Source organism: Schistocerca nitens, chromosome 2, assembly GCF_023898315.1.
Source record: "Schistocerca nitens isolate TAMUIC-IGC-003100 chromosome 2, iqSchNite1.1, whole genome shotgun sequence".
Classification (NCBI taxonomy): domain Eukaryota; kingdom Metazoa; phylum Arthropoda; class Insecta; order Orthoptera; family Acrididae; genus Schistocerca; species Schistocerca nitens.
Genome location: NC_064615.1, coordinates 523,920,669 through 523,941,597, shown reverse-complemented (window position 1 = coordinate 523,941,597; position 20,929 = coordinate 523,920,669). Strand labels below are relative to the sequence as shown.

Here is a 20,929-nt window from a genome sequence, read left to right as displayed (position 1 = left end):
TTTGCTCTAAGAAAAGTTCGTGTAGTATGAAATAAGGCTGTGAATAATCATACCACTCCAGAGACACATCTAAAGCTCGCGAGAAAAGAAAAGGAATGAGAATATGAGAAAAGAAAAGGAATCAGAACAATAGAAAATTTACTGTAAGTTTCCTTTATTGACACATTAAGCTCTGATTTTTCTCTACGAGCAACAGCTACAAACATGCAACATTCGACCACATCATTCGCCGTCTCCTTTCTGCCCTATGTTCCGAGAAGGCTACGACCAGGAACCTAATAAAAACAGTAGCCACAAATAACGAATTGAAATCCAACATTCCCAAAAAGAAACTGAAGACGTTAGCCAGATCCCTATTGTATCCAGGATATAATATGGGTAGACCAAACAGGAAATGGTGCAGACATTAGGCATATGTATCTTCAGTTCAAGGGATAAACGATCTGCCATCCCGAAAAGTTTGGTTTATAAGGTCATATGCCACGAGAATCAGTCCTGCTATATAGAGCAGACCGGGCGGTCAGTCTCTACTATGCTCAGATAACATCACGAAAGCTGAAGATTAGAGAAATCAGATACATCCTTTACTGAACATTACTTAGGCCAGAAGTACAAATATGTAACAGAAGTAGAAGACCAAGGGATATGCGTAGCCCAACATTTACTACTAAACGAGCAGCCTGAATTCAGTTATTCACCCCTTTTGGATAATTTCGTTGTCTTTCACATAGAGTGAAGCTGAAATATTTTGGAACCTTGGGGCGATCACTCGAAAATATGTAATTACACAAATACCCGCTTATATAATGAACACAGTGATTCCAGTGCAAATAGCTTTATCCTATTGAATGCTTAGTAACATGCAGTGTAAATTTTGTCGTAATAAATGCTATAAGTGTATAAATACAGATGTAACTACTTCATAATTAAAATAGTCAACAGAGACAAATTTTGTAGTCTAAGTGAAGAAGCGATCTATTAAAGGAGCCGATATGTGTAAATCTTTGCATGGGTGCCATTTTTCTGAAACAGGGCAAAAAAGCGTTTCGTTCAGTTTGTACTAAAAGAAAGAGAAAAACAGTAGGTAAGAAATGGTGAAGAAACCGCAGGTGATGAGGCAAAACTGGCGAGGGAAAGAAGTCGCCGGAAGAAAATAATGAAAAACGATGAGGTGTGATCTGAAGCTTATCGAATGATCTCTATAGCTTGTAACCTAACTATCAGAAAACAATTCCTGGTGGTACAAGTTGATACTCTTGAAGCAATAATCCTATTTCGTACTGTCATCGCCATGAAATCATTAATGGCTGCCCCCCTGATGCCCGAGGTCCGAGCTTGAATCTCTATACCGCTGTCCAGAAATCGGGACCGATGCATAGGTTGTAAGTGTTGGACATGGTTTCAGAAGAACCATCCAACGTCCACGAAGGTTACAATACGATTTTGTCCAAATTCAGTTAATCGCACGAACTGCTTTAGTCGTCGTAGTCTTGGCGTGTCTACGATGTATACTAATCCAGTACGGTAAAAACAGCAAGCGTATGTGGCTGTTACGTGTATCACTTTCATGTTCGGTGAATGGTTTCTTATTTGTCCGCAACAGAGCGCTTTCAGTGATTATATTTATTGCGCTCAGTCATTGCCCTATACATGAATGGTCCATACCTCTTGCAGATGTTCATGTTTTATTTTCCATTAGTGCAACCCCCCCCCCCCTCCCATGAACAATGGACCTTGCCGTTGGTGGGGAGGCTTGCGTGTCTAGCGATGCAGATAGCCGTACCGTAGGTGCAACCACAACGGAGCGGTATCTGTTGAGAGGCCAGACAAACGTGTGGTTCCTGAAGAGGGGAAGCAGCCTTTTTATTAGTTGCAGGGGCAACAGTCTGGATGATTGACTGATCTGGCCTTGTAACACTAACCAAAACGGCCTTGCTGTGCTGGTACTGCGAACGGCTGAAAGCAGGGGGAAACTACAGCCGTAATTTTTCCCGAGGGCATGCAGCTTTACTGTATGGTTAAATGATGATTGCGTTCTCTTGGGTAAAATATTCCGGAAGTAAAATAGTCCCCCATTCGGATCTCCGGGCGGGGAGTAATCAGGAGGACATCGTTATCAGAAGAAAGAAAACTGGCGTTCTACGAATCGGAGCGTGGAATGTCAGATCCCTTAATCGGGCAGGTAGGTTAGAAAATTTAAAAAGGGAAATGGATAGGTTAAAGTTAGATATAGTGGTAATTAGTGAAGTTCGATGGCAGCAGGAACAAGACTTCTGGTCAGGTGAATACAGGGCTATAAATACAAAATCAAATAGGGGTAATGCAGGACTAGGTTTAATAATGAATAAAAAAAATAGGAGCGCGTATAAGTTACTACAAACAGCATAGTGAACGCATTATTGTGGCCAAGATAGTCACGAAGCTCACGCCTACCACAGCAGTACACGTTTATATGCCAACTAGCTCCGCAGATGACGAAGAGACTGATGAAATGTGTGATGAGATAAAATAAATTATTCAGACAGTGAAGGGAGACGAAAATTTAATAGTGATGGGTGACTGGAATTCGATAGTAGGAAAAGGAAGAGAAGGAAACACAGTAGGTGAATATGGAATGGGGGTAAGAAATCAAAGAGGTAGAATGTTGGACAGAGCATAATTTAATTATAGCTAACACTTGGTTCAAGATTCATGAGCGAAGACTGTGTACATGGAAGAGGCCTGGAGATACTGGAAGGTTTCAGATAGATTATACAATAGTAAAACAGTGATTTGGGAACCAGGTTTTAAATTGTAAGACATTTCCAGGGGCAGATGTGGACTCTGACCACAATCTATTGCCGGCCGGTATGGCCGAGCGGTTCTAGGCGCTTCGGTCTGGAACAGCGCGACCGCTACGGCCGCAAGTTCGGATCCTGCCTTGGGCATGGATGTGTGTGATGTCCTTAGATTAGTTAGGTTTAAGTAGTTCTAAGTTCTAGGGGACTGATGACCTCAGATGTTAACTCCCATAGTGCTCAAAGCCATTTGAGCCGCAATCAATTGGTTATGAACTGTAGATTATAACTGAAGAAACTGCAAAAAGATGGAAATTTAAGGAGATGTGATCTGGATAAACTGACTAAAGCAGAGGTTGTACAGAGTTTCAGGGAGAGCATAAGGGAACGATTGACAGGAATGGGGAAAAGAAATACAGTAGAAGGAGAATGGGTAGCTTTGAGGGATGAAATAGCGAAAGCAACAGAGGATCAAGTAGGTAAAAAGACGGGGGCTAGTAGAAATCCTTGGGTAAAAGATGATATATTGAACTTAACTGATGAAAGGAGAAAATACAAAAATGCAGTAAATGAAGCAGGCAAAAAGGAATACAAACGTCCCAAAAATGAGATTGTCAGGAAGTGCAAAATGGCTAAGAAGGGATGACAAGAGGACAAATGTAAGGATGTAGTGGCTTATCTCACTGGGGGTAAGATAGATACTGCCTACAGGAACATTAAAGAGACCTTTGGAGAAAAGAGAACTACTTGTGTGAATATCAGGGGCTCGGATGGAAACCCAGTTCTAAGCAAAGAAGGGAAAGCAGAAAGGTTGAAGGAGTATATATAGGGTCTATACAAGGGCGATGTACTTGAGGGCAATACTATGGAAATGGAAGAGGGTGTGGATGAAGATTAAATGGGAGATATGATACTGCGTGAAGAGTTTGACAGGGCACTGAAAGACCTAAGTCGAAACAAGGTCCCGGGAGTAGACAACATTCCATTAAAACTACTGACAGCCTTGGGAGAGCCAGCCCTGACAAAACTCTACCATATGGTAAGCAAGATGTATTCAAGAAGAATATAATAATTCAAATCCCAAAGAAAGCAGGTGTTGATAGATGTGAAAATTACGGAATTATTAGTTTAATAAGCCACGGCTGCAAAACACTAACACGAATTCTTTACAGACGAATGGAAAAACTGGTAGAAGCCGACTTCGGGGAAGATCAGTTTGGATTCCGTAGAAATGTTGGAACACGTGAGGCAATACTGACCCCACGACCTATCTTAGAGAATAGATTAAGGAAAGGCACACCTACGTTTCTATCATTTGTAGACTCAGAGAAAGCTTTTGACAATGTTGACTGGAATACTCTCTTTCAAATTCTGAAGGTGGCAGAGGTAAAATACAGGGAGCGAAAGGCTATTTACAATTTGTACAGAAACCAGATGGCAGAAAAGTTGAGAGACATGAAAGAGAAGCGGTGGTTGGGGAGGGAGTGAGACAGGGTTGTAGCCTATCCCCGATGTTATTCAATCTGTATATTTAGCAAGCAGTAAAAGAAACAAAAGAAAAATTCGGTGTAGGAATTAAAACCCATGGAGAAGAAATAAAAACTTTGAGGTTTGCCGAAGACATTGTAATTCTGTCAGAGACAGCAAAGGATCTGGAAGAGAAGTTGAACGGAATGGATAGTTTCTTGAAAGGAGGATATAAGATGAACATCCACAAAAGCAAAACTAGGATAATAGAATGTAGTCGAATTAATTCCGCTGAGGCTGAAAAAATTAGATTTGGAAATGAGACACTTAAGGTAGTAGATGCGTTTTGCTATTTGGGGAGCAAAATAACTGATGATGGTCGAAGTAGAGAGGATATAAAATGTAGACTGGCAATGGCATGGAAAGCGTTTCCGAAGAAGAGAAATTTGTTAACATTGAGTACAGATTCAAGTGTCAGGAAGTCGTTTCCGAAAGTATTTGTATGGAGTGTAGTCATGTATGGATTGTGAAACGTGGACGATAAATAATTTGGACCAGAAGAGAAGAGAAGAGAAGCTTTCGAAATGTGGTGCTACTGAAGAATGCTGAAGATTAGATGGGTAGATCATATAACTAATGAGGAAGTATTGAATAGGATTGGGGAGAAGAGAAGTTTGTGGCACAACTTGACTAGAAGAAGGGATCGGTTGGTAGGACATGTTCTGAGGCATCAAGGGATCACCAATTTAGTATTGGAGGGCAGCGTGGAAGGTAAAAATCGCAGAGGGAAACCCAGAGAGGAATACAATAAGCAGATTGAGAAGGTTACAGTAGGTACTGGGAGATGAAGAAGCTTGCACGGGATAGAGTAGCATCAAGAGCTGCATCAAACCAGTCTCTGGACTGAAAACCGCAACAACAACAACATAGTGCAAAACAAACATAGATGTTCTGGTACACTTGCAGCAGCTTTCTACGGAAAAATAAATTTATATAGTACATGTTATTTTAGAAAGTCTGTGATGTAGGATATTTATTTGCAATAAAACATCACTCATTCAAATAAGACACGAGCAGATAGGTAAGGGAACTATCGGACGATCAAAAAATACACAGAAGTATAGGAAGAAAACTAGATGATGTTTCGGATGAGGAGGCTGTAGGTGAGACAAAGTATGACTACGAGGGAACAATTTTGGCACCACACTTGTTAAGGGAAAAAAGAAAATAATTTTACGGCAGTTGTACCACTACAGAATAGACCATTGAGCTCAGGTGTCATAAATTACTCGACATTTTTATGAAAATAAATATAAAATGCCGTACGCTATAATGTTTCAAAATGTCAATTGGGAATAGTGAAAATACGAAAAAGATTAGTCTGTTTTAAAAAGAATGTTATTAGGGTCATCCCTTGTTGCCACGTAAATATCTCCGTAGCAATGAAAGAAGTGAAACAATTTCAAGAAGAATTAAAAATGAGGGAAAAATATATCTGCTAAATGGATCTCAGGCGACCTACTAACTCTATTGCAAGACTTTGCTGGCAAGCCTGATGGAACACCTATTTGAGAAAAAGCAAAGTATAAACAAAGGCATTGAAAAGTAGTGGAATAGCCAGTATATGCTTAACCTTGTGGTGCAGTTGTCCACTGCAGTAGACAGCTGTTGATGTCCCTTCTTTGGCGTTTTCAAGTCCTGAGGCTGCAAATGCACGGAGTACTCCCCAGTGGACACTCCCTACTCATGCAGTGCTGTGCGTGCGTTTGCAGCCTGAGAATTGATCAAAATCGCCAAAGAAACGACATTAACAGCTGTCCACTGCAGTGGAGAACTGCACCACAAATTTATTTTCAACACTGGGAGATATTAGAGAAAGAAACACAGAGAAAGCACTGAAATACAGTTACATATAAAGAAGTTGAAAACAAAGTGGAAAGAAAGAACGAAATGAGTTTGTACTAGAAATAACGGATGAAAAAGAGTTCTATAGAAAGGCCATACAATACGAAATGACAGACCGATGGTTTAGTTGATAATGACATCCATTTCATATTATTTGGTTAGGAAATTTTTCAACATTTCTAGCCTTCAGACAAAAATCAAGATGATATTGCACGCATGATCGAGCTCAAGTATGCAGATGATTTCATCGTTATACATTCAACGGAAGAACGCCAGACCCCCTGGAAATGGATTCAATAATTTGTATCACTAACTGGAACTTAATCGAAGTGTTCAAACAACAATGCAGCTCCAGGAATCTTGATCGAGCACCTAACACAACACGATATAAACACATAGGCTTCTGCAGTCGGTGTCAATCTGATTACATTCCTTCTGTATGTACTGTCAAGTCATCTTTTAAAAACTTTAAAATTCTAAAACATTAAGGTAACCGACGTTTAGACAGTGATGCAGCATTTTAAATATATTATAAGATGACGCGGCAGTACATCAAGAAGGAATTTGGTGAGAACCAACACAACATTTAGCTAACAACCTGTCCACTATGTGGGCTGCTGTCCCTGCCTGTGGAACCATGAGCACCAGTCAGTAAAGTTTAATTTAGATCGAACCACCGATGGAGCAGTACTGTGGAGGCTAGGTTTGTGAGCGTTATAACATCATAATTGAAGCATCTAGAGAAGATGAACGATGTACTCCCAACTCTTTTGTATTAATATGAGATACAGAGAACACGCGGAACCAAATTAAAGCGCTTGAAAAATTGCATTGGGGCCAGTAGTAGATATATGGAGACTGTGCTGGGCCAACACGGGCTCCAGTGGTTTCGAGATGTGGTTTGCATGCTCGGTTAACGCGTTTCGAAAGTAAATACGATGCTGAAGACCAATCGAGGATCAGTACCTTTTTAAGAGCAGAAATACTGTAGTGGAAAAGCATGCGGAAACAAAATTGAAGGAAACTCTCTTGGGAAACTGAGAATTACAAGTTGGCTTTCTTAGAGTTGTTAGCGACTTGTGTTCTAGACAGATTAGGTACTTAAAATTCCGTTCATAAGAGGACGGTATATTAGTTCATGAGTGACTGCTTAAAATACATCCAGGAAGAATTACCTCGGTTCTAAAACGAAAAGAATGTAACTAGTAAGAGTAGACAAAATTTAGAATCTGTGCAGTGGATTATTGAGTATGTTATGTGTAACAGATAGGCGATATGAAAACGTTGAGAGATTGGTGTGGCTTGGTGCCTCAGTGGGTAAGTGAAAGACCACAAATCAAATGTTTCTGCTAACCATGAGCACCAGAATATCCTGAAGAAGATCCCAGTAGAAGAATCAAAACGTCGATCATATAAAAGAAACTGTAGAACATATCGTGGCCTAACCACCTTGAAGGTATTACCGTCAACTGCAACTCAAATTTTTGGGATTAAATTCCTGGTAGATTCTTAGAGTGTTTCGAGCATCTGTCGCTTTTTAACCACTGGCAATGATTTTCTGATGTGAAAACAATTCGCACTGTGGTTCGGGGTCCCCTTTAAACAGACGTTTCTCTTATAACTGGCTGGGTAAGTCAGTTCAAAGGAAGCAAAGAACATGTCACCCCAATAGGGCTATGATTAGTAAAACACTACCGTGCTCTAACCAGCCTCCCGATTGAGCAGCGATTCCGGATGAGGATGGCAACGGCATTAACTTACAAGGGGAGGCCGCCAATTGTGAATTTCAGATTCGATTCATACTGCGCATAATAAAAGCTCATGGCCAGAGGTGTAATGTGGCAAAGCACCAAGATGCACTTCTCAGCCGTTGTCGAGAAAATCGACAGTTAAAAGAAACCGTTGGGGTGAAATACTCTCTACGAATAATAATTTTTTACAGCGTCGTGCCGCAGCGGTAAGCCCTCGGGTTCGTAATCCGAAGGTCGCCGGATCGAATCTCGCGCCGTGCAATTTTTTTTATTATTAGTTTTTTGTAATTCAAATATTTAATGAATTGCTTATGCGTGTTGGTGAAGGCGGATCGCTCTCCAATTGTACCGCCTCCATTTTTCCGTTTGTTTAACAGGGTGTACCAAAGCTCTCCCGTCCGCACTGATTTTCGACGATGTTATAAGTTGCGCTAGGGACCGCATCTACCTTCTTTCGAAGTTAGCAGGCAACTGCGCTGTTATGCGGCGGCTCGTTTCGGCCCATTCAACATCTGTCCTAAGTGTAACGAGCGAGTAACGGAGTTTATATTTCATACCTGCCACAGCAAATTTGTGTTCGTGGGGTCTCTATTCTAATTGGAACGTTTGACTTACGCTATACGTATTCGTTTCGGAATATCGTTTCTACGTCTTCCGTTAACTATACGTGGTTAACATTATGAAGACAATTAATAACATTTGTGAAATACAACTTTGTTTGCGGAAAACATAATGATGTTCGAAGTCGCCAGTTTTTCCACGACAAACGACTTTCAACAACTTATTATATGCATAATTGTTGCAACTGATTGCCGGGAATTATATATATTTGAATTACAAAAACAAATACTAAAAAAAAGGTTGCATGGCGCGAGATTCAATCCGGCAACCTTCGGATTACGAACCCGAGCGCTTACCGCTGCACCACGACGCTGTAGAAAATTATGAATCGTAGAGAGTATTTCACCCCAACGGTTGCTTTTAACTGTCGATTTTCTCGACAACGGCTGAGAAGTGCATCTTGGTGCTTTGCCACATTACACCTCTGGCCATGAGCTTTTATTATGCGCAGTATGAATCGAATCTGAATTTCACAATTGGCGGCCTCTCCTTGTTAGTCGAAAAACTGACGGCCTACAGATAAATGGTTTGATCTCTAGTATGCTTGTATTAAGCAACGGGAGATTGTTTCCTTATGCTTCACTATTTGAACCTCTGCTTTGTCTATATAGACCTTTATACTGACATGATGAAAATTCATAGTTTTTCTTTTCTTTCACTTTAAGAAGTATGTTAAAAAGTGACGATGCCAGATTGAAAATTTCTCTAACATCTTTGCTCAGAATGAGTTAATTACAAGAGAGTCTATAACGTTTGGAGAATGGATCGATTTCAAATAGCGTGAATTCGTATACGCGAGGAGATCCAGTTCGAGAAGTATCACAAAAATCGGAAATGTATATAAATTTGAGTGTGTCTTCGGTCTCTAATTCTGGGAGCAGCATTGGAGTTTCGTAAAGTGGAAGTCACAGGTTTCAGTTCCCCCACGAGCAAAGATGATGATTTTTCAGAATGTCGTTGTAGTAGCTATGTGATTGAAATTCAAATGAAGAATGGGAAGGGAATACATTATAAGTGACATTTTCTCATAACAACCTTATTCGGTGTTATTCTGTTCTCAGCACACTGTTGCATGCCCATAGACCAGATCCAGATGCCAAACCATAGAGAGAAGTCTTTCTAAAATGCGTTGGTAGATGGCGGACGGTTCAAATACATAAAAGCATAGCTTAGGGCAAGTGCTGAGCTTGCTTCCCTCTGCAGTTCCTACATTTAAAAGCTGTGGAAAGTGGTTTTCTAATAGTTAAAAACCTAACGCTGTTTTTATGTAATTGTATTTTCAGATATACATCGCATCGCCACAATGTTAATGAAACTTTAAACACTTTAATTTTCAGAAGGATTTTCACGTTTATATCGCATGTGCTGTTGTTTATATTAGTTGTTGGCTATTTTTCCACCAGCCAATAAAAACAACAACAAAAAATGTGATACACATGTGAACAGCCATCTGAAGATTAAACTGTCGTTTCGAAACTGCTAACGGCGTGGTTTGTGTAAATAACACCATTATTAACCATTATTAACTTGTTGCTGTTTACATCTTTGCAGAAAGCAACTTGGAATAATTTCTTATTGCCACTTAGAACAAGCGAGTTTCCCAGTATGGCACTTATTATGTTCTTAATGAAGTTATTTTATAATTTGTCTCATTATTTTTTGCGATGCTGCGGTGAGCAGCATAATTCCATGGTATCAGAATACTGTCTCAATTTTTTGGACGCAAATCAGTTGTGTAAAAGCATAGATACATTGTTTTATCATTCTCCTGATATGTCAGATTTGGCACTCTGAACGTTTTACATTTTCCACTTCTCAAATACACTACTGGCCATTAATATTGCTACAGCAAGAAGAAATGCAGATGATAAACGGGTATTCATTGGACAAATATATTATACTAGAACTGACATGTGATTACATTTTCACGCAATTTGGGTGCATAGATACTGAGAAACCAGTACTCAGAACAACCATCTCTGGCCGTAATAACGGCCTTTATACGCCTGGGCATTGAGTCAAACAGAGCTTGGATGGCTTGTACAGTTACAGCTGCCCATGCAGCTTCAACACGATACCACAGTTCATCAAGAGTAGTGACTGCCGTATTGTGATGAACCAGTTGCTCGGCCACCATTGACCAGACGTTTTCAGTTGGTGAGAGATCTGGAGAATGTGCTGGTCAGGGCAGCAGTCGGACATTTTCTGTATCCAGAAAGGGCCGTACAGGACCTGCAACATGCGGCCGTGCATATTCCTGCAGAAATGTACGGTTTCGCAGGGATCGCATGAAGGGTAGAGCCACGGGTCGTAGCACGTCTGAAAGGTAACGTCCACTGTTCAAAGTGTCGTCAATGCGAACAAGAGGCGACCGAGACGTGTAACCAATGGCACCCTATACCATCACGCCAGGTGATACGCCAGTATGGCGATGACGAACACACGCTTCCAATGGGCGTTCACCGCGATGTCGCCAAACACGTATGCGACCATCATGATGCTGTAAACAGAACCTGAATTCATCCGAGAAAATGACGTTTTGCTATTCGTGCACCCAGGTTCGTCGTTGAGTACACCATCGCGGGCGGTCCTGTTTGCGATGCAGCGTCGAGGGTAACCGCAGCCATGGTCTCCGAGCTGATAGTCCATGCTGCTGCCAACGTCGTCGAACTGTTCGTGCAGATGGTTGTTGTCTTGCAAACGTCCCCGTCTGTTGACTCAGGGATCGAGACGTGGCTGCACGATACGTTAAAGCCATGCGGAAAAGATGCCTATCATCTCGACTGCTAGTGATACGAGGCCGTTGGGATCCAGCACGGCGTTCCGTATTACCCTCCTGAACCCACCGATACCATATTCTGCTAACAGTCATTGGATCTCGACCAACGCGAGCAGCAATGTCGCGATACGATAAACCGCAATCGCGATAGGCTACAATCCGACCTTTATCAAAGTCGGAAACGTGATGGTACGCGTTTCTCCTCCTTACACGAGGCATCACAACAACCTTTCACCAGGCAACTCCGGTCAACTGCTGCTTGTGTATGAGAAATCGGTTGGAAACGTTCCTCGTGTCAGCACGTTGTAGGTGTCGCCACCGGCGCCAACCTTGTGTTAATTCTCTGAAAAGCTAATCATTTGCACATCACAGCATCTTCTTCCTGTCGATTAAATTTCGCGTCTGTAGCATGTCATCTTCGTGGTGTAGCAATTTTAATGGCCAGTAGTGTATGAAAAAGACTGATGGCCAAGTCTAGTGGATGTTGACACAAATGCAACGACACTCTCTGAGATTAATATGTGAAAAACTAGAGATTAGGCAAGACAGTGTTAACGTCATCATCCTCAAAGTACAGACTCAGCAAATCAACTGCCGACCTATGCTGTGCAAACTGAATGACAAACAGGGGGTAACATGGATGAAAACTGATGGAAATTTCGTTGGCACTGATAAGCAAGATCAGTATTTTCATTAAAACTTCTTGACAGAAGACGAGACAGACGGCGACCAATTCAATTTAAAGCACAGATGACTGCAGTCTGCAAAAATAAAAAAAAAAAGAAATAAAATAAAATTGACGATCATGAAATAATGTTTGTGAGCGATGTTTTGATTGATTCAAAGAGAAGCCTTTATTGGCAATTTTCAATATATTTATAGATGGCGCAAAAAGTTTACTTTCCCAATATGTACATACATTACTCTGCAAGTGAAAAGACACTTTTTTCTGTCTCTATTTTACGGTAAGCCGGCCGCGGTGGTCTCGCGGTTCTAGGCGCGCAGTCCGGAACCGTGCGACTGCTACGGTCGCAGGTTCGAATCCTGCCTCGGGCATGGATGTGTGTAATGTCCTTAGGTTAGTTAGGTTTAAGTAGTTCTAAGTTCTAGGGGACTGATGACCTCAGCAGTTGAGTCCCATAGTGCTCAGAGCCATTTTACGGTAACCTTCACTGAGCTTTTTGCAGGCGTCTAAGCTCGATCGAAAAAATTTAGGTGAGTGTTCAGGGATATTTTCTGAGTATTTCGGTACAAGCGATCCGTGGTCTCAGATGGCTCGCTGTAGAGTAGTAATTTAATTACAATTTATTCGGTGTTGTTGCCTCAGTTACCTTTATTTCTGTGAAAATATCTTCAGAATAGTGAAAATGCCGGTAATATGCAATCACCAAGACATACAATGCAAAAACCAATGTATATAGCTGCAAAAATAGTATTATGTGCTATCTCGTCGTAAAGGGACATAATGAGAAACGTGATTGTAGCAGAATTAGCAAATAGTTCTTACATGTTGGAACCTTGCTTTGTGGTTGTTAATTGTTTGGCGATTTGGTGTATGTTTCTGAGCAGTTTCTGTTAAGTTTTAGATTTCAATTTTGCTGTGGTGCGCGTGCACTATTCTCGGTGGACAGAAACAGGCTGAAAATGTTGTAACGACGCGGAGAGGAGGTCGTGCTGAGAAGTAATTGTTCAGAAAAAAATTCGATACGTTGTGCCGTTTCCGATTTAACTACCACCGACGTCAGCTAGTCAGATCATTGTACGCAAATTCAAGCATTTGCCTTTTTCGAAAGTGATAAATTTAAGATAGGTGAGCAAAAGCTACGTTTGTTTGGCTCCAGGAAACCAAACGAAAAACACATTTGGTGACACTGTCTGTGGAATGCTATTTCAAATAGCGCTGGCAAGGCCCTAATTGGCTAATTTCAATGCTAAATAACTCTGAAACAATTATTTCTCAGCACATCCTATCCTGCAACACACTTTCAAGCTTTTCAGACTATTTTTGACTGCCCTGTGTATGAGCTTTTCGTACCAATTTTTAGTTAATTGTATAGCGCATAAATAGTGCACGAGTAACACAGTGAAATTTTTAAAAAGTACAAGAGAAATATCTTACAGATTAGGTGCTCAGGAACATACTCCATAGCAACAAACAATTAACAAGCACAAAGTGAGGTCCCCCTCCCCCACCCCACCCCCCCACCGCCATCCCCAAAAAAAAGGTATGAACCATCTGATCTGACGATAAAAAGGATAATGTGAAATGTGAATAAAATTTTTGTACCATACGTGTGGCTGGCTGCTTTATTCACATTATAATCCTTGTGAAAGTATGATGTGGTTCCCGCCGTTGCGGAAACAACTCGAGATAGCGTTGCAGTGCAACTCTTCCACTGCACTCAGTGGAAAGTAGAACCGAGCAATATTGAATGCAAGCTTGAGGGCGAAGAGTAAAGTGGACTTCACTGTTGCCAACAGCCAACGGCCTTGCCGCAGTGCTAACACCGGTTCCCGTCAGATCACCGAAGTTAAGCGCTGTCGGGTTGGGCTAGAACTTGGGAGGGTGACCATCCGGTCTGCTGAGCGCTGTTGCCAGGTGGGGAGCACTCAGCCCATGTGAGGCAAACTGAGGAGCTACTTGATTGAGAAGTAGCGGCTCCGGTCTCGTAAACTGACATACGGCCGGGAGAGTTGTGTGCTGACCACATACACCTCCATATCCTCATCCAGTGACGCCTGTGGGCTGAGGATGACACGGCGGCCGGTCGGTACCGTTGGGCCTTTCAAGGCCTGTTCGGACGGCGAGAGTTTTGCTGTTACCAACAGCAACCAACGTCTTTGACCAGAACGAGTCTGTTTCCAAGCAAGACACACAGCGCCTGCAATCGACATTTTCCCTACTGTGCAGAGATGTTCAATGGAATGTAGATACATGGATATATGGTGTAAGCAATCGAATTGAAGACCACAGGTGTCTCATACCAAGACACTCGGAAAATATCCCTGGCAGCAAACTCCCAGATTTTGTCGGTGGACTTCTGTCTTACCATGTATAAAGCTGGTTACACACGTAACTGCATACTCGACAAACACACAGGATCAAGTGTTTTGCATGAGGATGCACAGATCCCTCACGCTTCCACACTGCTCAAGCCTGCTTGTACAAACATCAGTTAGTACCTGAAATGTGTCGAACTCAGACGACGATGCGCTCGCATCTCTGGTCCAAGTCGCGAATTGTTTTGCAAACAGATGGAATTTTCCGCACTGTGCTGACTCCAATGGCGGCAAACCTACAGAGATGGTTCCTTCAGCTACAAGTGGCTCATTTTACTTTAATTACAAATATATTGTACAGTTCTACTTGTCACAGCAAATCTAAATTATTGTGTTCGATTTCAGCACAAAAGGCAAAATTTTTTGGAAGGCTTTTGCAGATCATTGAACGTTTAAAAGAGACTGAAGTCGCAAATGGTTCACGAAAACTGCCAGATATATTCGTGGGAGAAAACTGATGTGCTGAAATCATTCACGCAGACTGACTTGAACTGCGTAGAGGAGAAAAAATAGCAGAAACGACTGTGAAGAGGATTGTGCGGAGGGCGCATTACTGAGCACATTTCTGGGGTTTTTACAAAGTACCGTTATAAATCTGCTGGTAGACCGTTACGATATAGTAATAAATGTAACTGTTACTTCTCATTATTGCACTCTGTGACAAAAACAAAATAAAAAAAACAGAAAAAAAAAGAACGAGGCACTATGGAGAAATTGTCTGAATGGGACGGAAGAACTGAAGGGACTGGAAAAAAAGAGAAGTAAGTGATACAGGTTTTCAAGAATACCATTGGTAGGTTATAATAGCGCCTTTAGAGTTAAAGATATTTGCCTTTTTTTAAACATTCAATGATAGTTATATTTTATTCACTCTGATTTTATTTTGTTAATGCACAAAGTTTTGTAGCCAAGGAGCTTGTCTTTCATTTACAAAATATTACGTGACCCTTTAGCATGTTTAGCATCAAGCAGAATCTTTCCAGCGATAGACGTTCGTGATGGTAACTTATTCGAATTATCTGTAGTTATTTCAACATGAATAATGCCGTATTCTATGTCATATCGCTTTAGAGAATCAAACGAAGCATACATCTGACCCAAAGCGATCGTTAAATACGCTCTAAAACAAAACAAAAAAGACGCTCCACAAAGGAATTATCTGAATGGGACGGAAATCGGTAGACGTGATGTACATACACAGACAAATAAATAGCTAAAGTTTCAGAAAAACTGGATGATTTATTCAAGAAAAAGAGATTTACAAATTGAGCAAGTCAGTAACGCATTGGTCCATCACTGGCCCTTACGCAAGTAGATTTTGGCTTGGCTTTGATTGATAGAGTTGTTGGAAGTCCTGTTGAGGGATGTCGTACCAAATTTTGCCCTATTGGAGCGTTAGATCTTCGTATCCCGAGATGGCTAGAGGGCCCTGCCATGATGTTCCAAACGTTCCCAACTGGAGAGAGATCCAGCGACCATGCTGGCCAAAGTAGGGTTTGGCAAGCACGAAGACAAGCTGTATAAACTCTCGTCATGTGCGGACGGGCATTACCTAATTGAAATGTAACTCCAGGATGGCTTCCAAGAACGGCAACAAAACGGGTCGTAGAATATTGTAGACGCATCGCTGTTCTGCAAGGACGTCGTGGATGACAACCAGATGCGTCCTGCTGTGAAGCGAAATTGTCATCAATCCTGGTTGCCGGTCCGTACGGCCGGCTGCAGTCGTGTTGGTATCCTACCGCTGACCGGGGCGTCTCCAAACACGTCTTCGGCCTGGAATCTCATTTATTGTAGTAGAATTGTCCTCAGTGATGAGTTCCGCTGCGAATTCAGTCCCGGCGACCAGCGAAGAAACTGTCGCCGTGTGAAGCCGGGCTTTATCTTACTGAAATGTAAGTCCGAATGTCTTGCCACGAAGGGCAACAAAGCAGGGCATAGAATATCGTCGACTTATACCGCTGTGCTGTAAGGCTACCATGGATGGCAACCAAAGGGGTCCTGCTGTGGAAAGAAGTGGCACCCCAGTCCATCACTGCTGGTTGTCGGACTGTATGGCGGGCAACAGTCAGGTTGGTAGCTCACTGCTGTCCAGAACGTCTCCAGACACGAGAGTTTCTGTTGCTTCTCTTCATGTTTGCCACACTCTACCTTGGCCCCAAGGTAGCCAGATCTCTCACCAACTGAGAATATTTGGAGCATTATGGGCAGGACCCTCCACACAGCTAGGGATTTTGACGATCTAAAGCACCAATTGAACAGAATTTGGCATGATATCCGTTAGGAGTCCATCCAGCAGCTCTGTTAATCAATGCCAAGCCGAATGATTGCTATCCTAATCGCCAGAGGGGGACTAACGGTTATTGACTTGGTCAATTCGCAAATGTCTTTCCCTTGAATAAATAATCCATTTTTCCTGAAACTGTTGTGATTCGTTTGTCTGTACATGTACATTACAACTACCGATTTTCGGCCCGCTTCTGTCAAATATATGCTCCTTGTGACTCTACAGTGATATGACATAGAATATGGCGTTATTCATGCTGAAATACTTACAGATAATTCGAATATGTCACCATTTCGAACGTCTATCGCTGGAATGATTCCACCTGATAATAAAGATGACAAAGAGTTCATGTACTACTTTGTAAATGAAAGACACGCTGCTCGGCCAACAAAAATTATGCATTAACAAAATAACTAAAATATGAGTACCATTAAAAGTTTTGTGTAAAGATAAAGGCAAATACATATTGAAAGGGTACAGTACCACCCGACATTGGCTATAGGTACCACATACTTCATTACCTTTGTCAGAACAACACTTTTTTTTTGTAAAATAACTCAATTTCAATTAATACAGCGAAGCCAGATACCAGTGTGGGAAAGAATGACAATTTATTTATTTAATTGATCACATGTGCACTCCCACAAAGTAAATCCCTACATCCAGTTTGGTGAGATCTGTGAAATGAATGAATGTATGGTCGTCTGCTAACCACAGATAGTGAATGTGAATATATGATCATCTTTGAGACGATCCTTTGGCCACCTTTGGTGGGACCAAAGAGATGAAATTTACCTGAGCTTTGAGCGCCTGAAATGTGGCTGACCAATACGGTAGCAAGGTGCTCCCCCACTTCAGCAGAGGTGCGAGAGGACCTGATGAACGGCCATGTTTCAGCACTCTGCCGCTGGATCTTGTGCTGTTAAGACCTGTTTTAGTTGTGCTCCGTAAAGACAAAAGAGTGGAGACATGATATGCATGTGGAATATTTAAGAGTAGTTTGAAATAATACACTCCTGGAAATGAAAAAAAGAACACATTGACCCCGGTGTGTCAGACCCACCATACTTGCTCCGGACACTGCGAGAGGGCTGTACAAGCAATGATCACACGCACGGCACAGCGGACACACCAGGAACCGCGGTGTTGGCCGTCGAATGGCGCTAGCTGCGCAGCATTTGTGCACCGCCGCCGTCAGTGTCAGCCAGTTTGCCGTGGCATACAGAGCTCCATCGCAGTCTTTAACACTGGTAGCATGCCGCGACAGCGTGGACGTGAACCGTATGTGCAGTTGACGGACTTTGAGCGAGGGTGTATAGTGGGCATGCGGGGGGCCGGGTGGACGTACCGCCGAATTGCTCAACACGTGGGGCGTGAGGTCTTCACAGTACATCGATGTTGTCGCCAGTGGTCGGCGGAAGGTGCACGTGCCCGTCGACCTGGGACCGGACCGCAGCGACGCACGGATGCATGCCAAGACCGTAGGATCCTAAGCAGTGCCGTAGGGGACCGCACCGCCACTTCCCAGCAAATTAGGGACACTGTTGCTCCTGGGGTATCGGCGAGGACCATTCGCAACCGTCTCCATGAAGCTGGGCTACGGTCTCGCACACCGTTAGGCCGTCTTCCGCTCACGCCCCAACATCGTGCAGCCCGCCTCCAGTGGTGTCGCGACAGGCGTGAATGGAGGGACGAATGGAGACGTGTCGTCTTCAGCGATGAGAGTCGCTTCTGCCTTGGTGCCAATGATGGTCGTATGCGTGTTTGGCGCCGTGCAGGTGAGCGCCACAATCAGGACTGCATACGACCGAGGCACACAGGGCCAACACCCGGCATCATGGTGTGGGGAGCGATCTCCTACACTGGCCGTACACCACTGGTGATCGTCGAGGGGACACTGAATAGTGCACGGTACATCCAAACCGTCATCGAACCCATCGTTCTACCATTCGTAGACCGGCAAGGGAGCTTGCTGTTCCAACAGGACAATGCACATCCGCATGTATCCCGTGCCACCCAACGTGCTCTAGAAGGTGTAAGTCAACTACCCTGGCCAGCAAGATCTCCAGATCTGTCCCCCATTGAGCATGTTTGGGACTGGATGAAGCGTCGTCTCACGCGGTCTGCACGTCCAGCACGAACGCTGGTCCAACTGAGGCGCCAGGTGGAAATGGCATGGCAAGCCGTTCCACAGGACTACATCCAGCATCTTTACGATCATCTCCATGGGAGAATAGCAGCCTGCATTGCTGCGAAAGGTGGATATACACTGTACTAGTGCCGACATTGTGCATGCTCTGTTGCCTGTGTCTATGTGCCTGTGGTTCTGTCAGTGTGATCATGTGATGTATCTGACCCCAGGAATGTGTCAATAAAGTTTCCCCTTCCTGGGACAATGAATTCACGGTGTTCTTATTTCAATTTCCAGGAGTGTAATTTCTCTATTTCAGGAACTTTTGTGGGGAGAATTAAATGTCAGGCAGGTAATATTAATGGGATTGTAGTAATCTTCGGAAGTGACCAACGGTCACAATGAAACCACGTGTAGCAATAAGTTGAAATACTTCCGTGTGCTGAAGTTAAGCTGAATTACTAGCGTGTGCACAATAAGTTGAAATATTTAAGAAATAGCGTGTGTATCATAAGTTGAAATATTTAAGAAATGGCGTGTGCAGGACTTGAAATTAGAGACGAGTACTTCCACGTGGTGAGTACTGTGTGAGTCTCAATCTGTGTATGAGACAAAGGATAAAGAGAAGTACTCGTCCATGGTATCAGTTCAGGATTCGCTTGTGTGATGAATATGTTCTTAATATTACTTTGCGTGATATGATTCCGTGTGACGCTAGATTCAAACTCTGAGAGAGAAGCAAGGTGAGTCGGCCGTCTATCCAGCAACGCCACTTGGCTTGCATTGCACAGGAAGACGTGCATATATCTCCAGAGTTAATATTAGGAAAGTAAAATTACAAAGTGGGGCAGTGTCATGTGAAACTGGGATAAGTACTAATTGAAGTGGGAGAGCTGAAAATGATAGTGTTGTGACTATTTATTGTATTGTATTCCATGTTGTAGTGTGGTGTATGTCATGTAATTTGGGTATGTGTGGTTTGCATGGGAGAGTAGAAAGGTAGTTTCAAAAGATTAGTGGGTTATGCGTGTTCCTTTTGTACTGCTCGGTCTGGAGGAAAGTTTCGTGATGATGATTGTGAGAGTCGAAGTGTGAGAAATAATAAAAGATCCACCATCCTATCCAGAAAGTGCACTGTAGCGTTAAATAGTTACGAGACCATAAGATAGAGATTCACCAATGTAATGCCATGCCCACTGGGCGGAATTTCTCATGTGTTATTGTTGTAGGTTATAGAATTTGTGTGTTTAAGTTATAGAATTTATCGGAATAAATAAGATAGTGAAAAGAAAAAGATTGGTGGCCTTTTCCTTCGAATTGTATGTTGTCATGATATCCAGAATTTATAATGTGTGCGCCATTGATATTCAGTGCAGTGGCCACGTGTTGATAAAAGCCGTTAAATAAAAGACAAAAAGAAAATGTGGTATTGCCAGTGCATAGTGAACAGTCAGAGTTCTGTAAATTACTGATAGTCAGATATGCGTTTCCGTTGCGTATTATTCATACAGGAGGATAATTTGTAACTTAATTGTGAGTACGAGAGTTCATGTTACTCGATAAATAAGAATGAATCCACTCGCTTGGCAGACCACTCATCTTGCAGGCCTGACTGCTTGATGCCACAGTATGAGCAAGGCATGTGGGTGCCTCTCATAATTTCGACCCTGTCAGGATTTTTTGCCAGGATTCTGCTGTTAGGGTTTGCTGTTAAGATTTTTTTTATGGAATGTATTGTGATAGCGCTAAGAAGTAAAATTTTTTTTGTTTGCAATTTCTTTCTGGATTGGTGAGGATCTTTTTTTTTTTTTATGTGCATAGTAACTAGGTCGCAGTCGAAAAGTGTAGTCACCATGGAGAATAGTGATTCTGGCGTGAATGTAGCAGTGCTGCAGGAAGTAGCTGTTGACCATGGGTTAATGAGCAAGAACGGCAAACACTCGGAAGGGGCCGAATTGTTCAGCGGACCGCGGCTAGGTGATCCTTTATGCAGCAGGCTTTGTCCACAAACGGGGGCTTTTCCCGACGACGCGGGCGAGCCGGGACTAGGTCAGGTTTGCAGTGAAAGTGCAGCTACCCTTAGCGAAGCTACAGTTTCTCAGGCGAACGAGGTGAGCGCGTCGAAAGTAGCAAATGACAATGTGCTACTGC

General features: G+C 42.7%; 1 pseudogene; it reads left to right on the top strand.

Moving 5' to 3' along the window:
• Positions 1 to 13,780: 13,780 nt before the first annotated feature.
• On the top strand, positions 13,781 to 13,898 carry LOC126238201 (5S ribosomal RNA; annotated as a pseudogene).
• The last annotated feature ends 7,031 nt before the right edge of the window (positions 13,899 to 20,929 follow it).